Genomic DNA, 13114 nt, shown 5'->3' on the forward strand with positions numbered 1-13114 from the left:
GGTGAGTAGTTGCATTTCTTGAACAGGGTGTGGTAAGATGTGTGTGTTAATACAGGGAAGTTGCTTTGAGTGTTCAGGAAGCATGCAGTAAGTCCAACCTATACTAATTCAACACACAGGCTGATCAAGGTGTCTGTGTCTTTAAGGATGGATTTGCCATAAGGAGAAGGAAACACAGGCTAGCAAGGGCTTGAAAACTAAGGACGTCATTCTCTCAGAAGAGGTCCAGAGCTTGGTTCCTAAGGCTGACTCAAAACGCAGTAACATCATCGGAGCACCTCTGACCTTTCTGTCCCCGTCACGGTGCTTGGCCTCCGAGTCACAAGATGGCTGCTAAGAAAAGACATCACCTCCTCTCATACAACTGTCCTGTGGCAGAAAGAGGACAAGGGGGACCCTGTCTCTTCTGTGCCTCTCTTATTGAAAGGATAAAAGTTAAGACCCAGCAGGTCAGAGCTGGATCACATGGCCACTCCCCCAATAGTCCCTGACCAAGACCAAAGATCACAGCATTGACTTAGGAGAGGCCTGTTTCATATCCTGGGACACTGCACCCCTAAACACGTGGGGTTCTTTAATCAAGTCTAGGGGCCCCTAAAGGTGCATGCAACAAGCACCTACTAAGCACTAGGTCTTGGAGGAAGTGCTGAGCCCGATGAAGAATGACAGAAGTGAGCTATGGGGACGTGAGGGTGAATGAGAGAAATCGCAAGTTCCTGCCCTTTAATTCAACAGGCAGTAGCGAGAGCCTGCTATGCATCCACTGGGGCTTGGCAGAGGACAGAACAGATGTCCAGAGCAAGGAGAGGCTCACAAATGAATGATAATCATGGCGCTTTCTGCTTCCCAGGGGCAAGCGCTCAGAATACACAGCTGAGGAGCCTGTAGGCCTCGGCTGACTCCATTCCTCCAGACAGTGACAACTTTGCCCATGGTTGGTGGGATCAGTGAGGGCACCCTCTGTACCCTGCCTGGTGGGACTCTCAGATTAGCTACTACTAGCTGAGAGTGACTTGCTAAGCCAAAGGTAGCTAGGTGCTGTGTAAAGGTCTCCTCCAAGATCAAAATGTTTCATCCAGCAGGGAATCAGGGAGGTAAACAACCAAACAGTAGCTTCAGGAACTCCCTGAAACTAAGCAGACTCACTAGGCCCCGCCCTGCCACCAGAGTAAGCAATAAAAGTTAGAGTCCCTCTCAGACAGAAGGAAGCTGAGCTGCAAAGAAGATTCTGTGACCAGACCAGCCACCCAGAAGAAGCAGAAATCAGCCCAGCTGCTGGAAGAGGTTTAGAGCAGCTGAGACAACTGGAAGGGACACTGTCCAGCCTGTTGAACAGTCTGCAGGCTGTGCAAGTGTGCTCCAGGTTCCCAGCTTCATGAGCTGTCACCCATGCTGGGGTGGACACTTGATGATGCAGTTGTCTTTGAGTCATTTCTGCTCCTGTGAGTAAACCCTCCCCCATATTCCTGTAAGTAACCTCAATAAAATACATTGGTTTATCATTAGATTTGGTGTTGTCCATACTTTGGTCTATCTTGGGTTCCCTGTCTGAGGTGATTAGATGAGTCTGTTTCATCTCCCCTGGAAAAGTTTGTCACATGTCACTTGGGTATTGTCAGTCAGCTGGAGAGACTGACTTCTGCCTCATTCAGCTGTGACCTCTTGTGCCCTCCCCTCCAGGATCCTTAAAGGGTCAGGATCTGCAGCAGACTGCGGCCTGGGAACATTCTAAAAGGTAGAACTGGGGGGAGGAGGGTGAAAGTGCTTCCTGCTCAGGGAGAGGGGAGGTGATACTCTGAGAGGGGAATTCTTCTTTTTCGGGGACAATTTTAGACTCTGTTGCCATGTATCTCGCAAGGGCTGCGAAGTAGCACTGTGTGGCTGTCACACGAGTGTTGCCTGTGCCTGAGGAGATGCTGACAGCAGGCAACTTATTTCTTTACCAGGCACTATAAGCTTCTGCAGCCCCTCTCCCACAGCTCTCTGTCTGAAAGAGCATGCAATTTAGAGCAAGCAAAAAACAAAACAAAAACGAACAAACAAAAAAGAGCTCAAGAGGTAAAGGCTCTTGCCACCAAGCCTGACTACCGATCCTCGAAACCCACATAAAGGTAGAAGGAAAAGAACCAAATACTAACCTGGCTTCCACAGGCACATGGTCTCTTGAGTGCGCGAGCGCACGTGCGAATGCGTGCGCGTGCGCATGCGCACACACGCACTGGATGATGTTGATCGTGATGATGGTGATAGCGATGATAAATTTTAAGAAAGTGAAACCAGAGCTGAGCCTTTTATCCCATCCCAAGTGGGCGAGGAGGAAACCACGGGTTTCTGAATTGGGGCTGGTCATTTCCTAAGCTTGACCATGTGCAGATTAAGTTTGGGCTGGTTCCCATTCATCACTGAATAGTTGCTGAAGAGAGGAGAGTCTTCCCTGACCTAGGAAATCAGACATCTGCACCACTCAGGCTGGTGCTGAACAAACAGGCTTGCTTCACTGCTTCTGTCTAAAGTTTGATTCTGTCCCAAAGAGTCCTAGCTAGGCTACCCTCACTGTCTCAGGAGAAACCACTCTGAAGAAGCCCACTTGATGAACACGGTGTTCATGGCAAGGCTCTTTAAAGCTCTGATGGCAGCATCATTGTTGTGTAACAGTTTCCTTGAAATTGAAACATTCTATCCTGCAAAGAGGCTCTTCAACATAGTTTCAGGAAGTCCCTGAAACTGACCGGATTCACTGGACTTTCCCAGCCACAGTAAACAGTAAAAGCTGGGAATCCTTCAGAGAGTAATAGTAGCTGAGCTTCAAAGAAAACTCTCAGAGGAAAAAAGCTACACTCTTCAGATCAGACCAGCAGCCTGGAAGATGCAGAAACTGGGGAGCTGCCTGGAAGAGGTTTCGGTTAATTAGACACCAGGAAAAGATACCCTCCGACTCGTTGAGCTTCTCTGCAGGCTGTGCAGTGTGCTCCAGGTTCCCAGCTTTTGTGAGCTGTCACTCAGGCTGGGATGGGCTTTGATGATACAGCTGTCTTTGAGTCATTTCTGCTTCTGTAAGTAACTCCTCCCCCATATTCCTGTAAAAAGCCCAACAAAACTCATTGGTTCACCAAACTGGACTTTTGGTGGTATCTGTAATTTTGGTTTTTCCAGCTGAAGCAAGTTGACAAGTGTGTTGCATCTCACTAGGAGAAGTTTTGTCACACAGCAACCATAGATACCAGATTAAGTTTGGGTTCCGTGATCTGTCAAATCCTGCTAGTGCAAACACGGGTTGGGGGAAAAAGAGGGAGATGCTTAGTGCGTCCATTCATACCTGCCTTCCTTTCCAGCCTACCAAGATGCTAGATCTAGAGACCAGCTACCTGGGTTCAAACCCCTGCATTACCACTACCCAACTGTGTGACTTTGTGAAAATGTCTTAATAAGCTTCAAAGTTTTGATCTGGGCCAATAGAAAATTCTTATATCACAGAACTATTGTATAGATTAAAATGTTTGGTATATTCAAAGTGCTTACATTGCTGCCTGGTCCTCCCTTGACTCTGAACTATTCTAACTAGGCGAGGCTGTGATGCCTGGAGGCCTGGCAGCCCTCTGGAGACCATGAGGAAGGTCACCACTGAATGTGCAATGGTCAGATGCAAAATGACAGATGGGAACGAAAGTACCTCTTATCTTTGATGTTGCTGACTTCCTGAGTTAACGAACTACAGAAGTGGAGTCTCTGGAGTTCTTGCATTATTAAAAAAACATGTAAATGCCTTCATGACTTAAGCTACTTCAACATAGTAGCCTTGACCTCTAGGTACAGCACTTTAGTTAACAACTGCTCCTCCCTGAATCGATGCTCCCTTAAAGAAGCTGATTCCTCTACCCCTGGATGAGCTTGAGCTGTGGTTTGCAGGAGTCAACCCAGACCAGGTCTCGCTATGTGCCTAAGAATGACCCTTTAATGTCTGATCCTTCTCCCTCCAGCTCCTGAGTGCTAGGATTATAGGCAAACATCACCACACCTGATTTATGCAGTGCTGGGGCTAGAACCTGAGGCTCTGAACATGCTAAGCAGGCACTCTGTCTACTGAACCATGCCCCAACCTCTCTTCTTCTCTTAGAGAATGCAGTCGTCCCACAGGGGTGTGACTCCCAGCATACCACTTTATCTAGTAGCTGGCTGACCTGTGTGCATCTCGAATTCTGCAATGGGCCCGCCGATGGCTTCTGCAGATGTAGGGACACACGTTTACAAGTCTGGCTCTTCTCTCCCCCCCCCCCCCGCCCAACCCCCACCCCACGTTTGATTCCTGGATCTAAAGCTTAAAAAACAGGACTGCCAAATACAAACCCAGATTCCCAGCAGTGCCCCGTGGCAACTTTAACAAGGGCCAACAGTTTTCCCTACACAAACAGCCACACCCTCTCCAAATGCCACTTAGGACGCAGCAGCTGCCTCCCAAATTTCGAAGGCAAACCCTGTTCCTGGAGCCTTTGTTGAAAAGAGAATGGAGTGGTTTAAGGACATAATTACCTCTTTTATCCTTCTTTTTGACTGTGCTAAGATTGTCCCTAGCCCTGACACCAGTGTTTCTGCTCTTGGTTATGCAACAGGCATTATTACTAAGAATGCATCAGATTTGCCTCCTTGCCCTGCAGTTATTGTCACCCTGTTTCACAGGTGAGGAAAAAGGCTCTGAAGAAACCTGAACTGGGTCAGTGTGTCAGTTGGGATGTAAGCTCGCTAATGTGTGAAGTCACAAACAGTAACTTTTTTTTTTTTTTTCAAATAGAAGCTTATGCTGGGCATAATGGCACATGCCTTTAATTCCAGCATTCAGGATGCTGAAGCAAGGGAATTGCTCTGAGTTCAAGGCCGTCTGGGCTATATGGTAATACTCTGTCTCAAATATATATGTGTATATGTATGTATATATATATATATACATATATATATATGTTCTGTCTCAAATATAAATATAGGTATATATTTATATGTATATATTTATATTTGAGACAGAGTGTGTGTGTGTGCGTGTGTGTGTATGTGTGTGTGTACACACATATATATGCAGGCATGCTAATGAAGGCCTGTGCTTAGAAGAGGGAGATGGGAAATTCAGGAGTTTCCCTACTACATAACAAGTGCAAGGCAATGTGAGACCCTGCCTCAAAAAAAAAAATAAAATAAAATAAAACTAAGCCGAAACTTATGTTTCTGCCTTGCGGTGAGCAGCCTAAGACAGGCATAGGGGGCTCAGAGATGAGGACCCAGACTTCCAGTAGCCATGGGTATCAAGATGGTCAACAGAATACCTCAAACCAACCAGCAAGAAAAGAAACTTCTGGGAACGACGATCTGCTCCTCAAAGAAAGAAACCAGAAGCCTCTCGTGTGTCTCCCTCCACGCACAGAACTTGGCCACCCTAATGTCTGAACCCAAATCCATACCACACCACCTTTCATTTCCTAGGATGCTGCCAGTGACCTGTGGATACTCTGACTTCTGTGTACAAACATTACCAGCAAGTAAATGATAGCCAGATGGGTAGGTGGGTGGGTGGATGAATGAATGGATGGATGGATGGATAGATGAATGAATGAATGAATGCAGTATCTACTTTGGATTCTAGCTTGAGAGAAACCTTACCCTGATTATTTGGCATAGAGAATAGTGAACATCAGATATGAGGCACCAGCTAGCACCAATGTTCCTACCTCTGAAAAGGTCAGTAAAGCTGGAGCAGATGCTGCCTGTGGCCCAGCTGCAGGAACAACAGGTATGGGGCCTGAAGGCTGGCCCTTGTGTTCAGGGAACTGCAGAAATGATCACAGCAGGAGGAGCTGTAAAAAGGGAGGGGACCGGGTGTGATCTTAAAGATCTGGACATCTGGTGTTGGGAAGATACCTCAGTTGGTGAAGCGCTTGCTAAGTAAATATGAGGACCTGAGTTCAAATCCCCGGCATCTGTGTAAAAGCCAGACATGGCAGTGCACACCTAGAACCCAATATTGGGAAGTAGAGACAGGCGGATCTCAGGGACTGACTGGCTGGCCAGGCTGACCAGCTGGAATCTCAACTCCAGGTTCAATGAAAGACCCCTTCCCAAAAGGTAAAGTGGAGAACAATAAAGACATCCTTCTATCCATATTTGGTCTCCATACATGCCCAAGTGGACGCTGTACCTGCAGACACACATTCACAACTGAGGGAACGAGACCTTCACTTCTCCTCTGGGAGAGGTGGAAGCCACAGAAGGTCTCAACAGAGAAGAGTTAAATCCCCCGTGGCTCCATGGGTATAGATTTATGGAGACTGAGACAGAAGAGGGTGACCTGGGAGAAGGGCACTGCAGTAGTCCAGGCAAGATGTAGTGTATATCAGAGTGACCGCAGAACAAATAAAATGAGATGCTCAATTCTGGGAGTGCTCCAAGGATGGAGTGGATAAGATTGGCTGGGAACCTGGGGGTGAAAGAGTTAATATGACTCCAAGGATTGGGTGCTGGACCCCTGGAGGATTAAGATGAGAATAGAGAAGTTTACTACAGTCTGGAGAGGAGGCTGGGGAATTCAGCTTTGGACATCTCAGATATTATAACAGTTAACTTTCCTTGCCTGGCATGTGCCTTTAATCCTAGTACTCAGGAGGCAGAGGCAAGTAGATCTCTGTGAGTTTGAGGCTAGTCTGGTCTACAGAGGGAGTTCCAGGACAGTCAGGGCTACACAGAGAAACAACCCTGTCTCTCGGGAAAAACAAAATAAACTAAACAAAAGCTGACTTTCCTCATTGCTGTGACCAAATGCCTGACCAGAAGCAGCTTAGGGAGAGACAGTTTAATTTTGGGTCACAGTTTTAAGGGACACAGTTCATCATGGTGGAGGTGAGAACGGGTGGCAGACAGTGAGGCTGCCTGCTCACGCCTGGGCAGATTAGGAAACAGAGAAAGGAGAGGCTGGGCTCAGCTGGCTTTCTCCTTTTCTCCTGTTTATTTGGTCCAGGGTGGCATCTCGTGGGATGCTATAGCACATCTTGAGCATGAGAATTCTTTTGTCAAGTAATCCTCTCTGGAACATCCTTAAAGGCACACGCAAAGGTATACCTCACTGATGTTCATTTGTGACACAGTCAGATTGACAATGAAGATCAGCTTCCCAAGTCCATCCCCTGAAAACTCAATACTCAACAGACATCATTTCCGTTGTTATCCTCATTATTAGTGTGTGTGTGTGTGTGTGTGTGTGTGTGTATGTGTGTGTGAGTGTGTGTGTGTGTATGTGTGTGTGTGCGTGTGTGTGTGTGTGTGTGAGTGTGTGTGTGTGTGTAAGTGTGTGTGTATGTGTGTGTGCATGTGCGTGTGTGTGAGTGTGTGTGTGTGCGTGTGCGCATGTGCCTATGTGTGTGATGTGTGTGAGCACAGGCTTGCCATGGTATACATGTGTGGGAGCCAAAGAACAAGGAGTCAGTTCTCTATTTCCACTGTAGGTTCAGGTAAATCTAATTTAGGTTGGTAAACACCAAGTGCTTTATCCACTGAGCCATCTTACTAGCCCAGCATATATATTTTAAACCACAAGTTTCCACTGCAATCCCCCACAGGGTCATGGCCAGAATCTCATAATTCAAAAGAAATTCAGTCCAACTTCAAAAGTCCCATGGTCTTTAACAGCTCCAACTTTCTGAGCCTCAAGTCTGTCTGTCTGTCTGCCTCTCTCTCTCTCTCTCTGTCTTTCTCTCTCTCTGTCTTTCTCTCTCTCTCTCTCTCCATCCTTCCCTCCCCCACCTCCATTTATTTTATTTATGTGAGACCACTGTCACTGTCTTCAAACACACCAGAAGAAGTCATCAGATCCCACAACAGATGGCTGTGAGCCACCATGTGGTTGCTGGGAATTGAACTCAGGACCTCTGGAAGAGCAGTCAGTGCTCTTAACCGCTGAGCCATCTCTCCAGTTCCTCAAGACACACTCTTAACTGTTAGCCTCTGTAAAATTAAAAATCAAGCAACATATGTCCAGCATACAATGTCACAGGGTAAACATCCTCATTCCAAATGAGGTGCTGGGGGCACACGCAGAAAAGATCAGCTCAAAGACAGATGGAAGTCCAGGAGTGCAAACCCCAGATATCATACATTTCCATGTCTGGCACCTTGAGCTCACGAGGAAATCACTGGGCTCCAACGGGCTTGAATAGCTTGCATTTTCCAACTTTGCCACCTGCAGCAGACATAGCCTCTCTCTTGGACTGGCTCTACTCTTCCTACAGCTTTCCTCTGTGTCTCTAACATCTTTTGCCTTCACAGCTTCACGCAAAGGCCACAGGGACATCCCTGCAGGAATCCTGGCCTTGTCATGCACTGCCTGGCCTTGGTGACATTCTAGAACCTTGATGCCAACCTCCCTGGGCCTGGAATGCTTGCATTTTGCGAGTGTGCACAAACAGCTTCACAGGGATGCTGCTGCAGTGCTTGCTGTCTGTCAGCTGGCGATGTAGCCTGACCCTGTTTATATAGTGGTAGTGGCCTTTGCAGGCTGAACGGAAAAGCCCAGGGAAACCCTTCCCTAAGCATCTTTCCTCCCCTGGATCACCCCAAGGCTCTTTCTTCTCTAGGACTCGCCTTTCAAATGACTCTGTGTTGTTATGCCTGCCTGGCCTTTCAGATGAGCAGTCTCTCCTCAAGGCACCTTTTTACATATAGCCCTTGAGGTTCCCCCTTAAAATGCAACACTCTTTGAACAATTGCAGCCGAACTCCATGTCCTGTTTTGTCAGCTTTGTTACTGTTGTTTGTTTGTTTGTTTCTTCTCCACCCCCCCTTTTTTTTTTGTCTCACCTTGAACCCTATTCACAGTATAAATCTAAAAGCCAGTAAACTGTAACCACGCCACACCCTGGCTGCTTGGGCTGCTTTGCCCTTCTTGACTTTTCCTCTACCAAACAAACATATTGGTCCGTTACTTTTTTTTGTTTTGTTTTTGTTTTTTTTTTTTGTTTGTTTGTTTGTTTTTTTGGTTTTTTGAGACAGGGTTTCTCTGTATAGCCCTGGCTATCCTGGAACTCACTCTGTAGACCAGGCTGGCCTCGAACTCAGAAATCTGCCTGCCTCCCAAGTGCTGGGATTAAAGGCGTACGCCACCACCGCCCGGTAGTCCGTTACTTTTTAACTCTCAACCTGACTCAGATTTTAAGGATGTGAGCAGAACATACCCAGATTCTTTGCCGGGACTATTACATGTATGGTCTCTAGGTGGATTCCTACTGAGTGTGTTTCCCTCAGAGGCCACATGAGCACAATCTGTTCTATCCCTCGTTCCTATCAACAGTCAGGACAGAAAGGCAGGCCCATTAAGCTGCTAACAGGACTCCGGTCTCTATAGCCCACAGTTCTCAATGTTTTCACATTCTTTTCCAAAGCCCAGGAAGCAGTTGTTCAGACCATTCGGCAGCAGCCGTACACCTTGACTCCAGTTTTCTGTATGAGCTACTTTTGTGCTGCTTTGACAAAATGCCTGATCAGAGAGCATTTAGGTGAGGAAGGATTTACTTGGGTCTGGGGTTGAGAAGATTTGGTCCCTCTCAGCAGGGGAGGCATGAGGTATCAAGCATGAGGTTGTGGGATCAGGTGGGGATCAGGAAACCAAGACAGGGTTGCTGTTGCAAAGCAGACTTTCTCCTTTCCTGCTTTGTGGTGGCCCCATTTTCTCACCCGTTGTACTTGGTCCAGTTTCCTGGCCCCTAAGATAGTGACACTCAGATTGAGGGCAGGTCCCAATCAGCCCTCTGTGGAAACATCCTCATAGACAGATCCAACATGGACCTCTCTAGTTTGCTGGGCTGCTTTTAATCCTATCATGTTGACACTGAAGCTTGACTGTTTTAGATGTCAATTTAAAACTCCACATACAATTCTGAGGCCCAGGGGAGACATTGTCAGGGTGAATGATAGCCAAAGCTATGGATGGGAGTGAGAGAGCCCAGATAAAGTGTGTGCACACATGTATACTTAACATTAAAGGATTTAGGTGGGTGTTAGCTCTCTTTTTCCACCAATCGGTCCCAGGGAATCAAAAAACCATCTTGGTGGCCCAAATTAAAGCTTAAAAGAAAAAAAAAATCATGCGACATGTGAATTCATGTACAGAGTTGAAGCAGACAAATGGCAAGACTGTAGCGGCCACTTTGATGGTGTTGACAATGTGAACTGTGAACTTGGTGGGCCTCTGGGCATGACTGTGAGGGTTATTTTAGTTATGTTAACAGATTTTCGAAAACGAACCTTGATCGTAGTGGGGCCATTCCTTGGACAGCGGATCCTGAACTACATAAAATGGAGAGAGCCCTCTGAGCACCTGGCTGCATTCATCTCTGTACACAGATTGTGGACCCAGGGTGGCCAGCTGCTTCCTGCTCTCACCATCTCCACTTCCGCTCCATGGGGAACTACACATCAAACTGTGAGCCAGAACTAACACTTCTCCCTTAAGTTGCTTTTGTCTCCGTATTTTATCATGGCAAGAGATAAGTGACTAAGGCAGATGGCAAAGCCATTAGTGAGAGGTACAAGAGCCTGTAAAGAGAGCTTGGGCTTCCTCTGGGGCTGGGAAGGAACTGAGCTTGAGATGAGCCTCTGAGATGAACTATAGGACTGGAGTGTGGACGTGAGCGTCATGTGAACTCACTTTATAATAATCTCTCACATTTACGGTTTTTGTTTTCTTTGTTTACATTTATTTTGGGGAGGATGATGGTCCAGCATGCTTGCAGAGGTCAGAGGACAGCTGTCAAGTCGCTTCTCTCCTTCCACACATGGATCCAGGGATCAAACACAGGTGACCAGACTTAGCAGCAAGCTCCTTTATCCCCTGAGCCATTTTGCCAGTGCCATGTTTATTCTTTAAGCATTTTTCTTTAAAGTACTGTTTCTCAAGCCAGGTGTGCTAGTAAATGCTTTAATCTCAGAACTTAGGAGGCAGAGGCAGGTGGATCTCTGAGATTTCGAGGCCAGCCTGGTCTACAAAGTGAGTTCCAGGACAACCATGGATGTTACACAAAGAAACCCTATCTGAGAGAGTGTAGGGGAAGGGGAGAGAAAGGTTTCTCTCCTTACCAATTTAAAAATGTCCCCAAAGCCTTAAAAATAAATACATTAACACCTAGATTCATACCCTTTGACCAAATTATTTTCAATCTGGCTATCTATAAACTAACTGCAGGAATAACTACTGCCCATCCAGGCAAGCTGCTGCCCAAAGACATTCATCATTGTATCATTTATGCTGACCCACACCAGAAAGAACCTACAACCCCACAAGTCTGCAAACAGTTAAACACAGTATAGTATGTCTCAGCCTGGAAACCATTCAGCCACTGGACCATCTGCTCAAAGAATACTCAGTGGAATGGGAAAAACGTTTGTGAGACATGGGAAAATGGGAAGAGAATGAAAAACGTATATAATCAATAAATTATATGTGGCCTGGTCTGTACGCACCATATATCCAAGCAGAAAATATAGTGAGGGGCTCTATAAAAATAACCAGAGGGGGGGTGGCTGGGGGCAGAGGAGAAGGTCAGAGGCAAGGGCATTTGCTGATGGTCTGAGTTCTGTCCCCAGGCCCCACACGATAGGAGAGAACTGATTCCTGCAAAGTGTCCTCTGACCTTCACATGTGTGATATAAACTGGGAGATCAGTAAGTTACACACACACACACACACACACACACACACACATACACACACACACACACATACACACAATTTTTTTAAAGGAGCAGTCACATCTGTAGAGTGGATTGTGGGTATTGGTTTCTTCTTTATACATTTCTCAAATTTTCCACAATGGATATAAATTTTATTCTTCATTTCATTGCCCTCCCCACCACCCCACTCCCACCCCTGTTGAACCCTCTCCCACTGAGCTACGCCAAACCCCTTCCTACCCGCTCCTGTCTCTCTTGTTTGGATTTTTTTTTTTTTTTTTTTTTTGGCAAGTTTTCTCTGTGTAGCCCTGGCTGCCCTGGAGCTCACCTTGTAGACCAGGCTTGTCTCGAACTCAAGAGATCCACCTGCCTCTGCCTTCCTAGTGCTAGGATTGAAGCCATGGGCCACCACCACCCGGCTTTTTTCTCCCCTGTCTTTTGATTGGGCATCTGCTGAACCCCCAGCCCACCACTGCAGCTCGGACTATATAACCTTGGCTTGGTTTGATTTTCACGTCTTATTTTTGCCTTCTCCCATCTCCACTCCTCAGAGTCCCGACTCCCCCACAGACACCCACTTGGGTGTATTTAAAGCATGTTCTTTCTGCCCATCTGCCATACATTTGTTTAGATATATGTGTATTCAAACAGACATGAGGGAAAATACAAAAGTGAGAAAGACCTAGCACTGTAGCGTTTTGTGTGTTTCTGCTTTTATGTCAAAGACGTAGCACCCGCAGTCTCTTACTTTTTCTCCCTCAGTATCGTTTCTCTTGTGTGTCTGTCACTTCTGTTCCTGTCTGTGAGCATCATTTAGGGTTCCATCCCATGCCTGAAACACCTGGTACAGACCACAGGCTATTTTCTCTTCTAGCACACCTAAGGACTACATTTCCCAGGGTTCTTTGAGGGTGGACAGAGCCACAAGACTGACTTTTAAGTTCCTGGAGGCCCATGGTGACCTATGTGCCTGGCCCTCTAGGCCAAAGCCCTGAAGCTTCCCCACATATTCTTCATCTTGCTCCTTTGGTGACCTCCAGGATGACCTTGGATGCTGCCGGTGGAGCCAGAACAGCCTGGTCTGAAAGGATCTCACTTTAGTGAGCAAACCAGTCACCAAACAGTTTAGTGCTTTACACTGGTTATAATGGATCAGGTCAGGTCCCCCTCAACCAGACAGCTATGCTTACAATTCCACTCCCCAGTGCTGGAAGCAATGTCTCCTGCTCCTTAGATCAGCTTCCCTATCTAGACTCCTTGTGTCTGTTTATCGGAAGGTATGTGTATCAATGAACACATACCTTCCGACCATCCACAGGAGAGCAAGATAGCCCTCTGTGTGTATAGATTATGCCCACCTGACCAAAGTCTGGCATACTCAGGATGCTCTGGAGACAGAGACTGACCAGAGGGTTCTG

The sequence above is a fragment of the Arvicanthis niloticus genome, chromosome 2, assembly GCF_011762505.2.
Source record: "Arvicanthis niloticus isolate mArvNil1 chromosome 2, mArvNil1.pat.X, whole genome shotgun sequence".
Classification (NCBI taxonomy): Eukaryota; Metazoa; Chordata; class Mammalia; order Rodentia; family Muridae; genus Arvicanthis; species Arvicanthis niloticus.